The sequence below is a fragment of the Phaenicophaeus curvirostris genome, chromosome 13, assembly GCF_032191515.1.
Source record: "Phaenicophaeus curvirostris isolate KB17595 chromosome 13, BPBGC_Pcur_1.0, whole genome shotgun sequence".
Taxonomy (NCBI): domain Eukaryota; kingdom Metazoa; phylum Chordata; class Aves; order Cuculiformes; family Cuculidae; genus Phaenicophaeus; species Phaenicophaeus curvirostris.
The window spans coordinates 13,413,806-13,431,898 of NC_091404.1; the positions used below are offsets into that span (position 1 = coordinate 13,413,806).

General features: G+C 42.2%; 1 long non-coding RNA gene across 1 annotated transcript; it reads left to right on the top strand.

Annotated features, from left to right (window-relative positions):
- Positions 1 to 1,222: 1,222 nt before the first annotated feature.
- On the top strand, positions 1,223 to 8,443 carry LOC138726180 (uncharacterized). Its single transcript, XR_011338381.1, has 4 exons — positions 1,223 to 1,319; positions 1,743 to 2,969; positions 3,289 to 3,463; positions 7,634 to 8,443. It is a non-coding gene; the product is annotated as an uncharacterized lncRNA (long non-coding RNA).
- Positions 8,444 to 18,093: the final 9,650 nt, after the last annotated feature.

Sequence of the window (18,093 nt, forward strand, 5' to 3'; positions counted from 1 at the left end):
TCACCAAAGACAGTATTTAAATTCCCAACTTATTAATTAATTAAACACTGGTAACTATAGTTCTTTTCTAAATAATCTAACAAGGATAATTCTGCTTTGGTGATGAGAATTTAATTATAAAAGCAATATTTATAATGTACCTATAGAAATTGTAATCAACAGGAGTGCCGTGTCAGGACAGTAAAGGTCGCCTCTGGTCTGCACAGCCAGAATCCTACTTCATGATGGGAAAGGAGATGCTGGTTTAAATGCAGAAAATATTGAGCCTGTGGCCATTTCATCAAGGGATTTGGGTGATCTTTGGTTAAATCTCTCATTTCCTACTCCTGATCCCTCCCTGAGGTGATCTGATCCCACTGCAGCTGCACTGGGCATAGTGTTCCTGGAAGGAAGGGATGCCCTGTGGTACAGGGATGGTGCATCTCCACTGACCACCTGCGTCATGAAGACACTGGCCAGTTTTGTTCAGGCTTTTTTATCAATGACCTTGCTGATTTTTTATATAAAATATTCACAGGACTTAGAGCTAAGGTGGAGCTGTGGACTTGTGCTGTGTGTCCCTCTTGTGTGCTCGCTGCACTGCTGGATTCAGATGCGACTTTGAAAACCCCATTCAGAGTGGACTCTAGTTAGCCTGGCTTTTGCTTGAAAGAGCTATTTAAAATGCATGGATATGGATTGGAGCTATAGTGTGACCGACAATAAGTGGGATGAGTGCATGGCCTCCAGCTCATTTATGTTTTGAGGGATTCCATTCCTCAAGGTTAACAGAAACCTGGAACCAGAATAACCTGAAGAGTTTGCAAGGATTAAGATTTCTGTTTTCTTTCCAATGACTTTCTTGGCACTGATCTCTGCATCCCTCCTGACAGAGACCACAGGCTGTTCCATACTGCCCAGCATGGCCAGTCTTAAACCCTCCTACGCTAAGAGATCATTGCTTTAGAGGGTACTTACAGCAAATGGTAATCCCACAGTCACCAGGTCACTGAAACACATCAGCATTTGCTTGAGCTGAGTTAGAAGGGTCAAACCTGTGTTGGAAAAAGTCCCTCTTTGGAGTTAACAGGGGGGTAATTTTGCTCTGAGACTACTTGCCCAGCCCAAATGCCCTTAAATCATCATATTGACTTACAAATCATGAGATTTAGAAATTAATATAGCTGGTTGGTTTGTTTGTTTGTGTGTTTCCATCTAAGATTTGAGTTTTCAGAATGCACATTTCAGACTTTATTCTAAGCTTTCCAGGGAAGAAAAGAAGATGCTGACATCCCTCTGTAATCTCCTGCCTCTTGGAGCTGCATCTCCACAGACACCAGGTATCAGAAGAGCTAACAAAATCACAGGGGTTCAGAGCTGGCTTACCTGGCTGTGGCGGGCAATGTGTTTGCTGTACTGACAGGGAAGCATCACTGATGGTGTGCAAGAAAATTCTGTAGGTTTGCCAATGCTCATATTCACAAAAAAGAAGCTAGAAATCCATGGCAGAAATGTCAAGAACAGGGGTCCAAATGGCCTCTTTAGTCACCTCCTGGACTACGGGATACTCGGGGCAAACAGAGTGGAAAGAAAGCTGAACTGTGATTTTGGGTTGAGGAGCAAAAATTCACCCCAAAATGACTCCTCTGAAAACAGCCCAAAGTTGCAAAGAGCCAATGTCTATGAAACGTCTGCAGTTACTTCATTATTTAAAATTATTCCCTTTTCAATCTGTGCTAAAGTAATCTGGTTTTGTCATACAGTGCTGCTGGCTAATGGGTGCTGGCTTACAACATCTGTACCGGTGTTTCTTCTTCAGTTTCTGCAATGCTGAGTTGAAGATGGGTCTGTGCACCGGGCTGGAGACTAATGCCAGAAGAACTGATTTAATTCCTGGTCTGGCCTCAGCAATTCCTCCATGCATTAGGTAAGACATTTGCCTTGGTGATGTTTATAACCTGGTCCTGAGGACAGTGATTCCTGCCTTCGTGACAACTGCTGGCCTGCCATCATTCTCTGCTATTGCTGCAAGAGCTGCCCGTCCTGGAAGGGACATAAAACATATCTAGCTTTTTCTGTAAGAAATTAAAAGTGGCTTCTTTATATTGGTAGACGTTACACACCAACTGGCTTATAAATATAACTTTAATGCCTAAAAAAAAGGTGATAATCACCTTTATACTTGCTTCATGGCATCATTTTAAAGTGAATTACTGACATCATATATTACCTTCTTCCCCTACAGTAAATGGTCTCTCTCTGCTGTGTTTTATTACTTATTGTAAATTCATTGGAGCAGTATATTTTGCTTTCAGCAAGGTACCCTCAGTTACTTTTTCTGTCCAGGATAAATTGAGATAAATTTTGCCTGTGCCTGGGTTTTGCTCATGGCATCCATCTTTGCCTGTGAAAAGTTACAGCTGGAGTTGAACAGGACTTGAGAAATGGTAATATCATCCTGCAGAAAGTTACAGATCACCAGTCTGCAGTCAAGCTGTGTACAGAAGACTCACTGAACCAGCCAGGAGTTTAATAGGAAGTGAAAAACATAAAGAAAGGTAATGCATTCACTAATGTTTATCCTGATAAAGTAATAAGTATATTACAAGAAAATGACACTGGTTATTTACCATGTCATCATAAGGTTCTACAGTAGCATATCACCCCAGGCACCAGTGTTTGTCACTATTTACTATTTTTGCCCTTGGACATCTAATGGATTCATTGCCTGAGCTATAGAAATGTGATTGGGGGGGGAGGGAGGATGGAGACAGGGAGATTTCAAATAACAGAGACCTCCTTCCCTTTGCTGACAATTCTATGCTCCAAAGACTGAGTAAATCTCATAGCTACGGTCACCGTGCTGTCAAATCAAATAAAAGCCATAAGGCTGGGACCAATCTGCTTCCTGCAGGAATTGTGCAGCCCCTGTGAAAACCACCTGATTGAAGACTGGTTTCACAGCCGTGGGGGTAAAAGGTGACTCCAGGGTAGGTCAAGCTTTGCAGTGGCTTTGGGGAGACGTGCCCATGGCAATGAAATCTTCACATTTGTATGCTTTTTAGGTCTTACTTAGGTCTCCCTAGATGCAACAATTTTATGGGTCCATCTAGCCCTTGGTTTGCTGATCTTGTGGCAGAGTGATTCGAAACTTATCATTGGGGATATTTCTGGGCATTGCTGGAAATCCCATTCAAATCTGATTCTCTTTGAAAACAGGCAGCATGCTAAAGCCTATTGTGTTTCCAGTTCCCTCTGTGAGGGGTCACAATACATATGGATCTGCAAATTTCCCTTATTTTGTTACAGAACTGATGGAAGGGCAGGTCTGTGTGCTTGAGGGGACCAGAGCACTTGTGGAAGGTGGTTCCTGAGCTCTCATGGGCTGTCTGTTGGCTAACTACTGTAAAACCTCTGAAGTTTATTCTGTCCACACACGCTGATGAGAAGACAGAAGTGTTTCCTCTGGAGGTTTTAGCATTCTGTAAGTAAAATCAATTGATTTTTAAATTATGGGTCTGAGAGCTGGAAGCCAGTTGGGATGGATTTTGTTTAACTTCCCTATTTAAATAGCTCATGCTGTTTGAATACTTACACTTGCCTTTTTTCTTAGCTCACTCATGTTAGCAAGTTGTATGTCTATATCTCATGTCTTTGAAAAAAAAAATAAGAAGCTGGCAGGTAGACCTACAAATAGGTATTAGCCAACATATGATGTAGAGAGAGTAGTTGATATAATGGCCTCCTAATGCAAGCAGAGCATGAAAACCTCATGTCATTAGGTGCCACTGGGACATTTTCCCACTCCCACTGGCCCTTCTAACTGCTGATTTCTTCTGTGGTCAATGTCTTTTGGGCTGTCAAGAGCACCAGGACTTCCACCACACTGTTGTTATCTAGCAGTAACCTTGCACGCAGCCAGTAAGCTGCGAAGGGCAAGGTCATCCCTGATACTTGCAAAGCCAATTAGGACGTACAGAGCACTGAACTCAGATTTCTTCAAGCCGTTTCATTTTATTGATCAGGCACACTTATATTTCCACATTGCTCGCTCCTGGGAACCATCCAGGTTTCATAGTGCAAAGGACTGTGTAAAATGTAATGATTCAGCACTCCCAGTGTGGCCATCAGTGGATTTTGTTAACCTTCCAAGCTGCATTTAAGATGCAAGACAAGGCTTGAAGAACACCACCATATATCCAAAGCTTTTCTGAAAGATTTCTGCAATTTGCATTTCCCTGTTGTCCTCTTTAAAATCAAAACACATCCTTCACCTCTTTCTTGGTTAAATCCTAGGATTTTCCTGTGGGGGAGATTCCCAACATGTAAGAGAGTTCACTTATTCAGACAGTGCATGCATTGATACTTAACTAACTCTTTGTCCAAAAATTTCCATACTGGTGGGTAAGTTTTTCCCTGGGACTAACTGATCTCAGGTCAGACAGGTAGCACTTCAGGTGAGAAGCTAGAGTTCTCCTTCACCCACAGAAAGTGCAGCACAGCTATGTGCTGATATTGTTTCTTTACCAGCTTCATGAGTGCTGGCTCCAGACACACACGGGCATTTTTTGGATACTCTAACATGAGCAAAACAACTTTACTGACAGTTTAATGCCTTTTTGCACAGGAAAGATATATTCTTTTTGCATCAATTGAATGAGAGGCTTAAAATCCCAAGAAAGGAAGTACAGTGATTCTAGATCAATAGGGAGAAATACGTAGTAAACACTTTAGTATGTTGTGCAATAAAAAGAGCCCTCATGCCTTATAAATACAGGCTCTTAGCTTATCGTGTGCATACAGCCAGTCCTAGTACCCACAAGCTGTCTGAAGGGCACACGGCTGAGCAGGTCTGAAGCCACAGAAACTCCCTTTGTAAGAGTTTCTCCCATAGAATCACTAGCTTGGAAAAGACCTCTTAGGTCATTGAGTCCAACCATTCCTATCTCCCATGTGGTGAGATATCTTGGACCAAGGAGTCTGAGAAGAGCTGCTACCATTGCCCTGGTCCTAGGTGTTCAGGGAAGTGCAGGGCAGTGAAACCTGTGCCAGCTCTGCGCACATCCTGCTTATGTTTAAAAACTCCATCAGCCACGCTTGTTACTCTAGGTAACACAGAAATCCCTCTTACAGTGCTGATCATACACGGGTTGCCTGGATATAAACGAAGACAGGCAGCTGTAGAGTGATGACTGGAGCATCTTTGTGTGAGAGATCTGCAAAAATATCTGCAGAGCAGAGGGGGGTGAGCTATCTGCAGAGCTATTCACCTACCCAAGGTGGCCGTGCCTCTAGAGATTTCAGGCTTTCTTTGCTGTAGTCCTATAGTTCAGTGAAATTTGGCTGATGGAAATTCATGCCATCACACTTGTCCAGGGAGAGGCATGTGGAGAAAAGGTTGAGCTGATTGCAAATACCTCATTTCCCTCTGAAATCAGACTAGAAATCTTCCCAGCACACATAGGCTGGCTATAAGCAGCTCTGGGTATACAAGAGATGAGAATGGTGGTCTGCAAAGTCAAACAAGCAGGATGCTGAGAGCTAATAAGATATAAAGCCTTTTGTCATCAGTGCCTCAGCTTGAATTTTGTGGATTCCCGTTTTTTTTTTCCTTTCAGTCTTCAGTCATCATTTCAGTCATCAGTTATTATGGCTCTGGCTGCTCAGCTCCACTTCCCCAGCCCATGTGCGTTCACCCAGGGAAGCACCAAGCCAAGAACTTGCACAAACCCAACTGGGCACTTGCAGTGTGCTGGGCTGTCACAGGCCCTCTGCAAGACCATAGGCCACGTCTCCTCTGGAAAATGTGCCACCAGTTCCTTGAATTTTATGTGAGATATTGTATTTCTGTACATCACAGAAACATAAGAATTAGATGTTTAGTTGAATAGCAAGCGCAAGTTGCAGATTACCACACTTTCCAAGTATTATTCCCCTGGTCTTGTCTACAAGCCAAGGAGGAATTGATCAGAACAGATTTCTCCCTTTCTCTTTCTCCTTTTTTTTGTAGTAGAGAATCTGTAATGAAATACGAGAAGATTTCTGTGGTATCATCATATTGTCATGTTCCCATTTCACCTCCTTGCCTCAGATTCCTTTTGTTCCCCCTCCATCCTCCCACCAGCCTCCCAGTTTGTTCTTTTTCCTTTTAACTGCCCACTTTCACATTCATTTTGGCTTTCCTTCAGCCTTTTAATACTGTATCTATTCCTTGAATTTACTGTAGTTTGACATTCTGTGTTATGAGTCACCTCTGGGGATAGAGTTTGAAGTAGATCATATCACAAACTAGTTCTTACAGCTCCCTAAAACTAATTTGAATTCATGTTCTTTTCTCCCCTGATAAACCTTTCTGGATTCTTTCCTCCACACATTCCCCACAAAAGAGGATGAAGTAAATATATGTATTATTTATCACATGTGGTGATGACTGTATGCTGGGGGTGGAGGAGACCCACAGCTTCTTTCCTGTTCCCTCTGCATGGGGCTAAGCTAACACACCACAGAAAGCCTGAATTATGTCTCTTTCTTCAAAAGGTTCCCCTAATCCTTTTTTCCCCCAATTAATTTAACTTCTTGACCTACAGTGAGGAAATTCAGTGGTAGCAAACAGACTGTGCATCCCCATTTCCTAGTGAAATGCTCCAGAGCAGCAACACTGAAACCTCAGGACTTCCCTGGCCAAAATTTGTTTTCCCTGCCTTTTCTTCTATCATGCTTTGTGGAACTTGTTTTCTCTTAAACAGTAGGAATAATGCTGGCACTTAGAAGAACACACGCTTACCAAACAACAGCTAAATTCTCCAGAGAACCCCACTTCACCTTGGTGTTTAATCACCTTCAGAAATTGTTCCCAAGCTTGTATGTGCTACCTTAAATAAATTTTTTTCTGTGATGATGTGAGATGATTAGGTTGGCAAGGATTCCTGTTATGGTGTCATCATAATTTTCATTAGTACAGTGAATTATGACAGCTTGTTCTCTGTTCAAATTGATGTGATTACTACTCTGAAACCCTGGCACATTTCACTAGCACCTGACATCTGGAAGAGAAAGGTGGGAGTCAAAGCAAGCTCTCAAAGTTGCTGCATGATGCACACCAATGGTCTCATCATTTGTTACAGCAGCCAAGGGCAATGGCCTTTGTTGGTCAGCAGAGCTAATGCAATTCTTGCAATGATAAAACAAATAGCTCTTGTGATTAATGATGGAAAATATCATCAAGTGATGTGTTGTGCTGAATAGGCAGCAACTAGAATTAGCAGCATGTCCCTATTCAAACTACCAGTAGTGGGTTAGAAGCAGGAGGATGAGTTGGGGATTTATTTTAAAAAGAACAAAGAGCATGCATCAAGTGTATGTGTGTACACCAAAGAGAAGGCGTATCAGAGCAGACATAATTTTTACAGCATGTTAAATGGAAGACTGTTCTACTAGCAAAACTGTAAAAGGGTGAAATTCTAGCTCATCTAACAAAGGATGAGCACTAGCCCTTCGGTGATTGTGGTCCCTGGCAGGCTGGTACTGTACAGGTGATGTTGCTTCTGCAGGAGGTGTGCAGACAGCCTGCTTTGTGCCCAGCTGCAAAGGGGAGACAGATGTTGTACCTACTGAATGAGAACAGCCACCACCTCATCCTTTTTCTGTCTTTCAGGGAGGTCAGCGACACTGTCAGATCAGTTTCCACGCTACGTGCCTGCAGGAGCCCCTCACCGTGAGGTGGCAGCGAGAGCTGCAGAGCGAGACCAGGGACACCCACGATGGCCTGGACACAGCCCTGCCTGTGACCCTTGACAGCCTGCAGTTATCCAGCATGCATCTAATGCTGCCGATAAAAAATGATGGCATTTAACAATAGCATCAAAAGGAGCTACTGAGAATAAGGCACGTTCACAGCACAAGTGAATTTTCTTTGCATTACAAGAGAAGTTCCTTTTCTGCAGCATTAAGCCTCTCGCCAGCAGCTCAAAATGCAGACCACTGGTAATGTTTTCTGTGCAGACATATATATTCCATCATTCATCACTGGTGATGAATCTTTTCACAGTGATCTTGTTCCCCGCGGAGTCAGCAAGCCCCACGCACTGCCAGTGCTATGAGTGTCCGACAGGAAAATCTGATTTGCACTTCCACCATTAAGCTTCTATATCCAGCTCTGAAAATTATGCTGGGTGACACGAGGCAGCCAGGCTCCATAAAACAGTGTAGACAAGACTGTCGTATCACTGCCTTGGCAGAATTATCTGCTCTGACACCAAGGAAACTGCTGTAAGGGTAAAACAAGCCCCGACCAAGCCAGGGATGTGCATGAGTGTGAAACACCAGTGCTGTCAACACAAGACCTGGAGACGCCTGAGTGTATCCCCATATGAGACACCACTGCCTGGGGACTTGGTCAGCACCGTGCTTCTCCAAGCAAAGTCAAAGCTCCATCACGCAATCTTTGTGCACGAGCTACAACTGTATGAAGGACCCCCCCCCCCAAAAAAAAGTATCTTAGGCTGCTGGTGGTACCCATGCCTGTGTTGGGCTGTGGTACAAACACCAGGGAGGCTGCAAGGGGTCTTGGCAGTAGATCCAGCTCAGTTAAGTTTATATGCTCTTAGCAAAAAACACATGCAACTTTCCCAGCTCTGCATCCAGCTTTTCTTACAACAAAGTGAGGTCTTGTGGCTGCCATTATCAGAGATATTTTCTGTACAGCTACATATTAAACTTTTAAGAAAGTAACCAAAACACATTAATCACTAGCATATTTCTTACTACTGTATTGGCCAAGGACTACTTCAATACTTACTTTAATGGATAGCTCAGCTATGAACGATTTCAAGGTTAGAGGTCTTGCAAGACTCTTCTTATAAGCTTTCTGAAATCTAATCCATTACTAATTTCCATATGTCTTCCACAGCACTAGGGTAATGTAATGCATCACCACATAAATCCCTCTCTGATAAAATTATCCGGGGTATTACAAAAATTCAAAGCATTGTTCTTAACTACGTGTGCCTTATTCAGATGTCTCACTAGTTGAGAAGTAAGCCTAATGTGTTCAAGAAGCTTTTTTCCTTAATGATAGCTGGAAAAGGAAGTTTAAGATGACACCTAGCAGCTTAGATTTTCCATGTCAGCAAATGTCACAGACAGAAGTGTTTTTTTTTTAATGACAGCTCTTCCTAGAGAATAACTAACATTCTACTCTTGTGTTCCCAGACAGAATTTTTGGCCCCAATTCAAGTATTTTTCATCCAATATGCCAACCTGCTTCTTTTAGCACCATGTAAAACACTGATGTGACTCCTTTGCACCTTCATCATTGATTTCCCCAAATAATTTCAGCGTTCTTGGCTACCCAGGATGTACAACCACCACTTTAAGCATCAACAGTACTCTGTTTCTGATCATTGCCTTGTTGGTTATCCAGCTGTGACCTCCCACAGAGGAGAGGGGGAATAGCATTATCCAACTAATTCTGGTACATGCAAATGTACACTTAGCTGAGACTAGACAACTTTTGGTTTTCTCTATCTTTAAGCCACTAAGAAATTACCTATAAATGGTGGGAGGAGGGAAACATGAGAAGCCAGGCCAGGTCTGCCATGGTTCGTGTTATGGGGAAGGTCTGCATCCAGATGCAGAGACAAAGGGAAGCAGGAATAAAACTTTTTTTTTTCAAGAAGTGTAATGAAAGCTTAAAAATATAAGCCTATTAGCTCCTCACAGAGTCAGTGTGACATCTGAAAGAGTATAGAAGAGGAGTTAAACAAACTAGAAAGGAAGCTTTGTTAGTACATTGGTAAAAAATATGGGAAAGGGAAAGGTCTCATATGTGAAGTCATACACAATGATTGTGGAAAGAGAAATCATTATTTCTAAGTCTGAAGACAAGAAAAAATACACACCATGTGTAGCGAGCAGTGATTCAGACAAGAAGACTGTGCAAGTACCTGGCATTACCCCAGCAAAACAGCAAAAATAGATTGTGTACATTAAGCTATCTTCAGATGCAAGAACCAAACTCCACGGAAAGCAGCATGCTGAGAAGGAGCTGCCGGAGGTTACCTAAAGGGAGTCTGAGTAACTTACCTGGGAATAAGTAAGTTCAATAGTGTGTAATGCAGTTGTATCTCATCTGTGCTGTGCCAAAGCCGATTGCAAAGCAGAGCTGAGCCAGCAGTTCAGAATTAAAGGTGGCTGCAGAAAGCAAAGGCAGACACGAATTTACAGAGAAACCGAAGGCCTCAGAAACCACCTTTTAAGAGATTTTTTTTTAACCTAATGCACCTGTCACCTTTAAGTCCTTGAATATCATCACTAGTACAGCTGCCCTGTACATGGGAGGAATACAAAGTTCACCTTTGGCTGGCTAAGTATCACCTATTCAAGGCTGCGTGGTGCTTCTGGGTGCTAAGGTATTTCTGAAATGAAGAGATCCCCGGGCAGCTGGGCTTTTGCCTTCACCAGCAGTAAAGGTGGTTACTCTCTGAAAACAAACTTTGTTGGAGTTTGCAGTGGGGAGGACTCTACCCACAAGGTTATTTAATGTAAGTCTTATGACAATTCATAAAATGTTTCCAGTAAGAAGTGCCTGGTTTATTTACAAGTTACCATTAAAGACAAGATTTGCATCACCTTATTAAACTGATATTGCTGAGAATGATGTGACCAGAATAGTTATTCATGTCTCATGGCCATAAATGATTTATGCCAAGCCCACCTCCATGCCTCCCTCTGTACTGCCTCATCTGTGCTGACATTTCTTCGTGAATATTTAAGGTAATGTCTGCTTTCATTTCTTGTTCAAAAATCAAACACAAGCACACTGTAGAGCACAATGGGCAGTTACTATTCAACACACAGCACACCGACATGCAATGGATGCTGGCAATGAATGGATACAGCACTGATTTATTTCCTGAAAGCTAATAACTGCGAGGCTGCTTAAGGATGTGGGGTGTATAACTCTTACCAACTTTACCTGGAAAGTGGATGCAAACCTTGAGCCCTGTTAGAGCCTTTCCTTATTTAAGTACAGGAATGTTTGATGGGGCAGGAATCAAGAGGTGGTGGTGCCATCAAATGTGAAAGGCAACTGGTTGGCTGAGCTGCCAGTGGGACAGTCACCATGCCATGAGCAAGAACTGAGCCTTTCGGAGACCTTCCCGCTATCCCAGAATCTGCTCCGGAGTTTGTCTTTCCCAAAAGGGCAGCTCTGCTGCTGGTGTGCTGGCTTAGCTATCTGCATGTTAGCCAAATAAATGACAGCAGAGCTCACTCCTTCACAAATGCACTGACCTTGCGTGACAGAGTTAATAGTGAAAGATATTTCAAGAAAATCCTGACTGGGGGCACCAGGTCATTTGTTCGTTTATTGAAATGACGCCTCACTGCCTGCTGGGCCACGTATAATGCCCCTGTTAAGCCTCTTTAAGCAATACCTATATATATAAAGCAAGTTCTGCACAGCTATGTTTGCGTGTTATTCTCATCGTGACCTCTTGGACTTATTCCTGGCATATGATTGGGCTGCAAAAAACACAGTAATCTGTCCCCAGTGCCTGCAGGGTTTGTGCTGCAGAGCTACTGGGAGATGCACATGATGTAGGAGAGATGGGGGCACTGAGGTTATTATTAGCACCTGCCTTTGCCACACAGCTTTTTAGCAGAGCACCTCACATGTGAAATCTCTATTCTGCTTCTGCACACCCTGTGTGAGGTACTGGAGGTATTCAGCAAAGCTGGGGACCACAGACCCCTGGCTCCGCTCCAGCTCAGCCTTTGCCGGCACCCTGCACCACACGACAAGTGAGAGCTGGTGCCAAAACAAATGCATTATAGCACAGTCTGCTGGCAGCTTGTTCTCCCTGTTACAACTGGGATGTTTGAAAAATATCCCTGTTTTTGTTCACCAGAATGTTGGCAACAAAGCAGGGAATCTAGGGGAACATCACAGACTAAATGTTATTTTTATTACAGCCACATTAGGGTGATTAGAGAAGGTGGTCACAGTGCAAGAATTTTCTGTCCTCTCTCAGTTCTCCATTACTGGAGACATTAATCCGAAAAACAAACCTACCCCTCCTTCCCAAAATTGTACTCACGTCTTTCATTCGCCTTCTCTGCTGCAGTCTGCAAGCCTTCAGATTCAGATGATTTTTAAAACATCATCAGATGGTAGTCACAGATAGTTAATATCCATGGATGTATTTTCTATGCATAGGTTTCCCAGCACAGGGACCATCTTCCTCACCTCACACCATGTAAATACAGAAATTTTCACCTGTAAGACAGTCCCATGGTATTGTCAAGACAGCAGCTTTTGAGCACTGTTCTTTGCAGTCAGGCAATGCGCTTCTCATTCCTGAAGCATCTCGAAAATGGGCAAAGGGTGTTCCCCTTCCAGAAAAGGGAGAAAGAAACCCTCTAAGTCTGAAGGACAGAAGGACAAGGGCAAATTTTGCCCAGGGAAAGAGTCACCCAAGCTTAGGAAGCAAGAACCTTGAAGGAAATAGAAAATTGAGTTTGGATAATTTTCCAATTCATTAACTGCTGAAATGGAGCAAATTCCACATCTGGACCTGGTTTCACTAAATCACATGTTTGAGTCACATTGCCATCTTACTGCCTAAGCCCATTGCTCTCTAACCAGACCAGGGTGACCATCCCTAGTTGCTCAGCAGTGCTGTCCCATTGCAGACATTCCCAACAAGCAGCTCAAGTTGCCCAGCCAGGATTTATGACCAGCCTTTTAAACCCAAGGCTGCTTCTCAAAGCCAGGACAGGCCACTTTACCTCATGCTCTGAAATCCTGGAGAAAAAAAAAAAAAAAGAAAAAAAAAAAGAAAAAAAAAGAAAGCATCATTTGCCTGCATAGAGCAAACGAAGCCTGGAAATGCTGCTGCTCCTGGTCTTTGATCACACTGAGATGGTCTGGACATGCTGCACTGGGCAATGAGGAGCAGACCCAGAGCACTAGGCTGCAGCAGGACTCCTGGCTGTTAAATTGTGCAGCATGTAATCGCCTCCATGATTTCTGACAGCTCAAAAAGTTTGTGGCCAGGAGGACCAAACAAAACAAAATAAAAAATAGATACACACATTTAGTCACCCTCGGTCTGTATTTAGGCACCTACATACATTGCCCACTTTCCAGCTGGGACGCAGGAATTTAGTTGCAAGGAGCTGAGATCAAGCTTAGCAGGATGCCCACACATTTCAGCATCCCCCACACTTAATACTCATGATTGTTACAACGTAGCAACTAGTCTGTAATTAGTACAGACATTGCCAGAGCTGCCTTTGTATTACTTATGAGTCATGCTACTAAAATATTCTTTATTCATTATCCAAGTCTTTTTCATTTCAGTGCCAGGCATTACCATGTTGCAGGCTACATAGAACTCTGTCAGGTTTGTCAAAGCCAAGTGCTTTCTGATGGGGATCTTCATATTTAATCTGACGAAGAGTTACTTTACAAAAGAGTGAGATCAAAAAGTTCATGTCTGCACAGAAGAAGAAAGAAAAACTTAAATGCATCTCAAAGTAAGGGATTTTCTCCTTGTTGCTTCTCCAGGCACCCATCTGTGGTTAGAAGAACCACTTTCAAACCTGGCTTAAATTGTTCTGTCAGTTAATTAAATATTTGTATTTTAATGGCTTTCTAGTTAACTAAGTGAGGAAAAAGGCTCATGAAAAACTCAAACTGAATATGAAGCTTTTTTTCATCTTTAGTATTATATATGGAACAGAAAGGGGAAATTATAGCTGAAATGTATTATGACAAGCAAATAAAAGTAATATCAAAAAATTCCTTTGGGCAGATTCTGTTCTAGGCCACTACTATTTACTAAGATTTTTTTTTTTTATTCACTGTGTTATTAAATCACTGGGTTGGAAAGTCCTTGGGTCATTTCAAACCACTGTCTCATTGATTTCTTATTCCTGAAATGTCCTTAATATGGGATTGTCATTAGAGCCAATGACAACGATCCCTCAATCTCCCTGGGCAGTGGGCTAATTGTCTAAATGTTCTTGCTGTGGAAGAGGAACACCGACAGATTAATTCAGGCCCCAAGATCAGGTTTGTAAATAAATGGGTAGGTTATAAAAAAATAATTTGACACCATCAGAAAAGTTCCTATAAAAAAAACACAGTAGAAAACGAGTATCTTGGTTCGCTGTTTCCCAGCTTGCACGCAGCTAGTTGGATGCAGGGAGCAAGCAGGGACCGCAGCGTGACAGAAAAGCATCTCAGCGCAGAGCAGAGCCCTTGGGTGCAAAGGTCCTGGGTGTTAAACTACTACTATTTTGAAGACTGTACACTTTGATGCTTTAGATCACATCTATTGTTTCTGATTGCTGGAACAAAAATCAGACAGAGGTTTCTCCTCCAAGACTAGTATTTTATGAGAGGTGTTTTCCTCTCCAGTTAATTTCATAAGCTCAAAATGTTCTGCACTTCTCAAGTATTTTAAAGTGTTTCTTGAATGCCTTTCTGTTCAGATTTAGCTGCATACTTTAAGGACTTATTTTTACCACAAAGTGGTGTTCATTGCTTTATATTCTGGAAAATACACTCACATGTTTCTGCTTCTGAAGATGAAAGGAAAGAGTAGTTTCAATTTATTTCTACAGCTTCTTGAATCTTTGCCTTGCAAACAGAAATCTCTACACTTTCCAGTTTTGTACATTTAACTGGTTAATGTCTTCTAACTTTTCTGCTTCCATTTTCTACTCCTTGCTGATATATTCAGCATTCCTCGTTACCATGTGGAAACCTGCTGTATTTAGGCTTCAGAGAGTAACCACTCTCTCTGCCAGAGCTGCAGCATTTTTTTCTTAGCCATACAACACCTGGAGAAGGGAAAAGGCCAACACTGGTACCTGTTGGGGCAGCACTGGACAAATGTAATAAAATTACTGATGGTAGTGATTGCTGAGACAGGCCTATCAAATATCATCTGTGTCAGAGGAAATCAAACTGCATTCAAGAATAATCTTTGAAATATCCAGCTTAGTGATCTAATTATTTCCCAATTAGAAAGGACATGGCAGAAATGTAGTACAGGATGCTGCCAAGAGGAGAGAAAGAAAACTTCCAAAGCATTAATCTAGTAATAAAATTAAATTTCTATTTTTAAGCTGAATTAATTTCTCCCCCCGCCCACGTCATCTGTCTTCTTCCTTTCAATATAATCTCTTCCTTTCAACAGAATCCATTTCTGAAAGCACAAAATCTCAGCACTAGAGTGTACCTCCTGCCTTTCAGGAGAAACCAGATTTCATGGCATCATTTTCAGCAAGTACTACAGATCTGGAAAGACACATCCTTGTCTGTATAGAGAACGACATCAGCTCCTTCTCCTGTATCAAAATCCAGTGGCAGTGGGTTGCCAAGGAGCTGAAAACACCAGGCACTATGCTGCACAGAAACACATAGATGTGGACAAAGTGCTCCACACCAAAAGATCTCAAATTCATGTTACCAAACCTTGATATATTACAGTATAGCCTGAGCAGGTTAAAGGTCTAATTTCTCACCTTGCTCACATGCTGGGACCAGGCTGCACACAGAGGGGGTCTCTTTGCCGCTGGGAATGCACCATCTTCATCCTTCTGCATTGGTAAAACATGAAGGGACAGAACCAAAGCCAATGAGACAAACCACCAGCCGAGTAGCTGAAAAAGTGCTGCTTTTACTCAGCTGCTTTGTTGTCCCCTTTTGACCAGTCTTACAAGCACGTGCACCTGGGTAAAGACCCAGCAGTCAGTTTAGGGCATCATTGGGCTTTAGCAAAGAGGGGGTAGATAACTGAAAAGTTCAGCTGCAGGAATGATCACAGTTGCCATTTCCAAATCACAGCTGAAGGAGTTTAAAATAATGTAAAATAATGCAAAACTACTTTTGAGAGCCAGAATAAGCTTCTCTATAGCACTAACAGATACTAAATTGTAAATTTCTTCATTAACTCATCTTGCTACAGAAGAAATGGGATTTCAGAGAAAATTCAGAAATCATTTCTTCCACATGAAAAATTTTTGCACTTAATTTGCAGTAAACCACCATTCTGAATGCTGAGGAGCTCTGTGTTAGCCAGATGATGAAACAGTATCTGCCTTAACTGCTTTTTTATCCATTTAAAAATTAAAAGACATCCATTTCAGTAGTGAGATATAAAGCACGGTTGAGAAAATCACAAAAGAAGAGAGAAAGAAATGCCCAGTTTTCTAACCAGGTTTTTAGAGTGAAATAGCTGATATTGCCTGATTCAGCACAAAGGAAAATGATGGGGAATTCTTTTACAAGAATTTTTACAATGAACAAACACAGTAAGAACATTTTGGTGGAACATATAGCACACAAGTGGGATTTCGAAACAATATAAGGAACTTATAGATAAAGAGATACATTTATTTCACTACCCAGAATGTTAGGCTTGCCTTGGATCTAAAAGAAAACATCGTCAATGGAAAGATTTGCAGACTTGGGAATCTGAAGTCTGAGCCAGATTTCCATAGATTTCAAAGTAATCAGGATAAGGAGGTAATTGGAAACTTCAGCCTCATATTTGTGCCTAATATTGGCTCTGCACAACAGTAGCATCTACCCCATTAAAACTCCCTCCAAGAACACGTGCAAGACGCAGCCTGCATAGAAGCGGGGACAGAGAGGTCATTTTGACCTCACTCACTACACTTCTGGTGCAGCACAAGAGATATAAAGGACCCCGGTCTTCTTTCTTTAAAGAGCCTTCCAGATACTGGACTTTTACCCTGCTCATTTCATGGAGAATACACCTTTTTTAACAAATTCTGACTAATATATCATTAAAGACTTTTTCAGCTGCTCCTTCCTTTTCCCCTCCCTCCCAATACTTAGTTCTTGTATTTTACGCTCAAGACCTTACTGCATATAAAATTATATTATTAAATTTGAAGTGAAATCAGAAGACTTTTAATTGCTCAGAGTCTTGGGAGCCGCAGCTATCCCTGCAGCAGGAATGCGTTCAAAGATCCAGCTGCTCAATTAATCCCATGGTTCAATAGATGAATCCAAGGTCCAAATTGAAGAGTCTTGGAATAACTGGATCACTGAGCCCAGAAATCCTTATGGTCAGTAATGTCCAGCAGCGGGCTCTCCCCCCAGATAGGCAGGATTTTTATCACAGTCCACTCCCTGCAATAAGTTCAGGGTTCAGTGCATAACTGCTCTGTCTATAAGGAAGCTGCAGACCCAAATTATCAGGAATAACTTAATTAGTGGGCCAAGGCTTTGAAAACTGAGAAAACGGATAACTGCAGAGCATATTTATTTTTCTTGCAACATTTTGACAGACTTCTGAGCACAGAAAAGGCACCATTCCCAACAAAAATTGTAAGGGGCAACAGCTAGCTGCTATTTATTCTTCATGGTTAACGCAATATTTTGGGCTTAGTCACCGAGCGGCAAGCTCTCTTAGCATTGCAGATGTTGTTCAGCTCTTCTTCTTAGTGCCTGTGACACACGGAACTGGAGAACTAGCATTTACAAATGTTCACGCATTAAAGATGTTATATAGAGAAGCACTGAACATTAATGTGAGGGAACACTGACTGAATCTTCTGCTCCTTTTGAGGGAGTTCCAAAGCCTTTCAATGTATTATCTGCCTGGGGGATGGCGTCTCAGTGAGGTATTTTGTACCATTCTCTGGAGGAGTGAACTGTGTCCCCATAAGAAACTAGCTGCACATATCAGACAAAGCCAACGTGCAGATTTGTAGCTTCTTTATCTGCTTTGGCAGCTACAATATCACAAGCAGAAATCAGGGAAGGAGATGTATGTGTGTCTAAAAACGGCCAAAAAGGCAGAAAGACACATTTGCCCGAATTTTTGCTGTAATTAGCAAAACATTGTTAAAAAGTGGTTACTGAGCATACCCATCTGATCACTATGATTTCAAAACACTGTCCTGGTTGTACCCTACACACTCTGCTCAGCAGCCATCTCGAAGCAGTGAGGATTTTGTCAGTAAGGAGAGATCAGAACACGCCGATTCATTTACCAGTGTGCTACAAGCCCTGCCGCGATCAAATTGCATCTACCCATCAGAGTTCCTCGGGTTACAGAAAGCACAAGA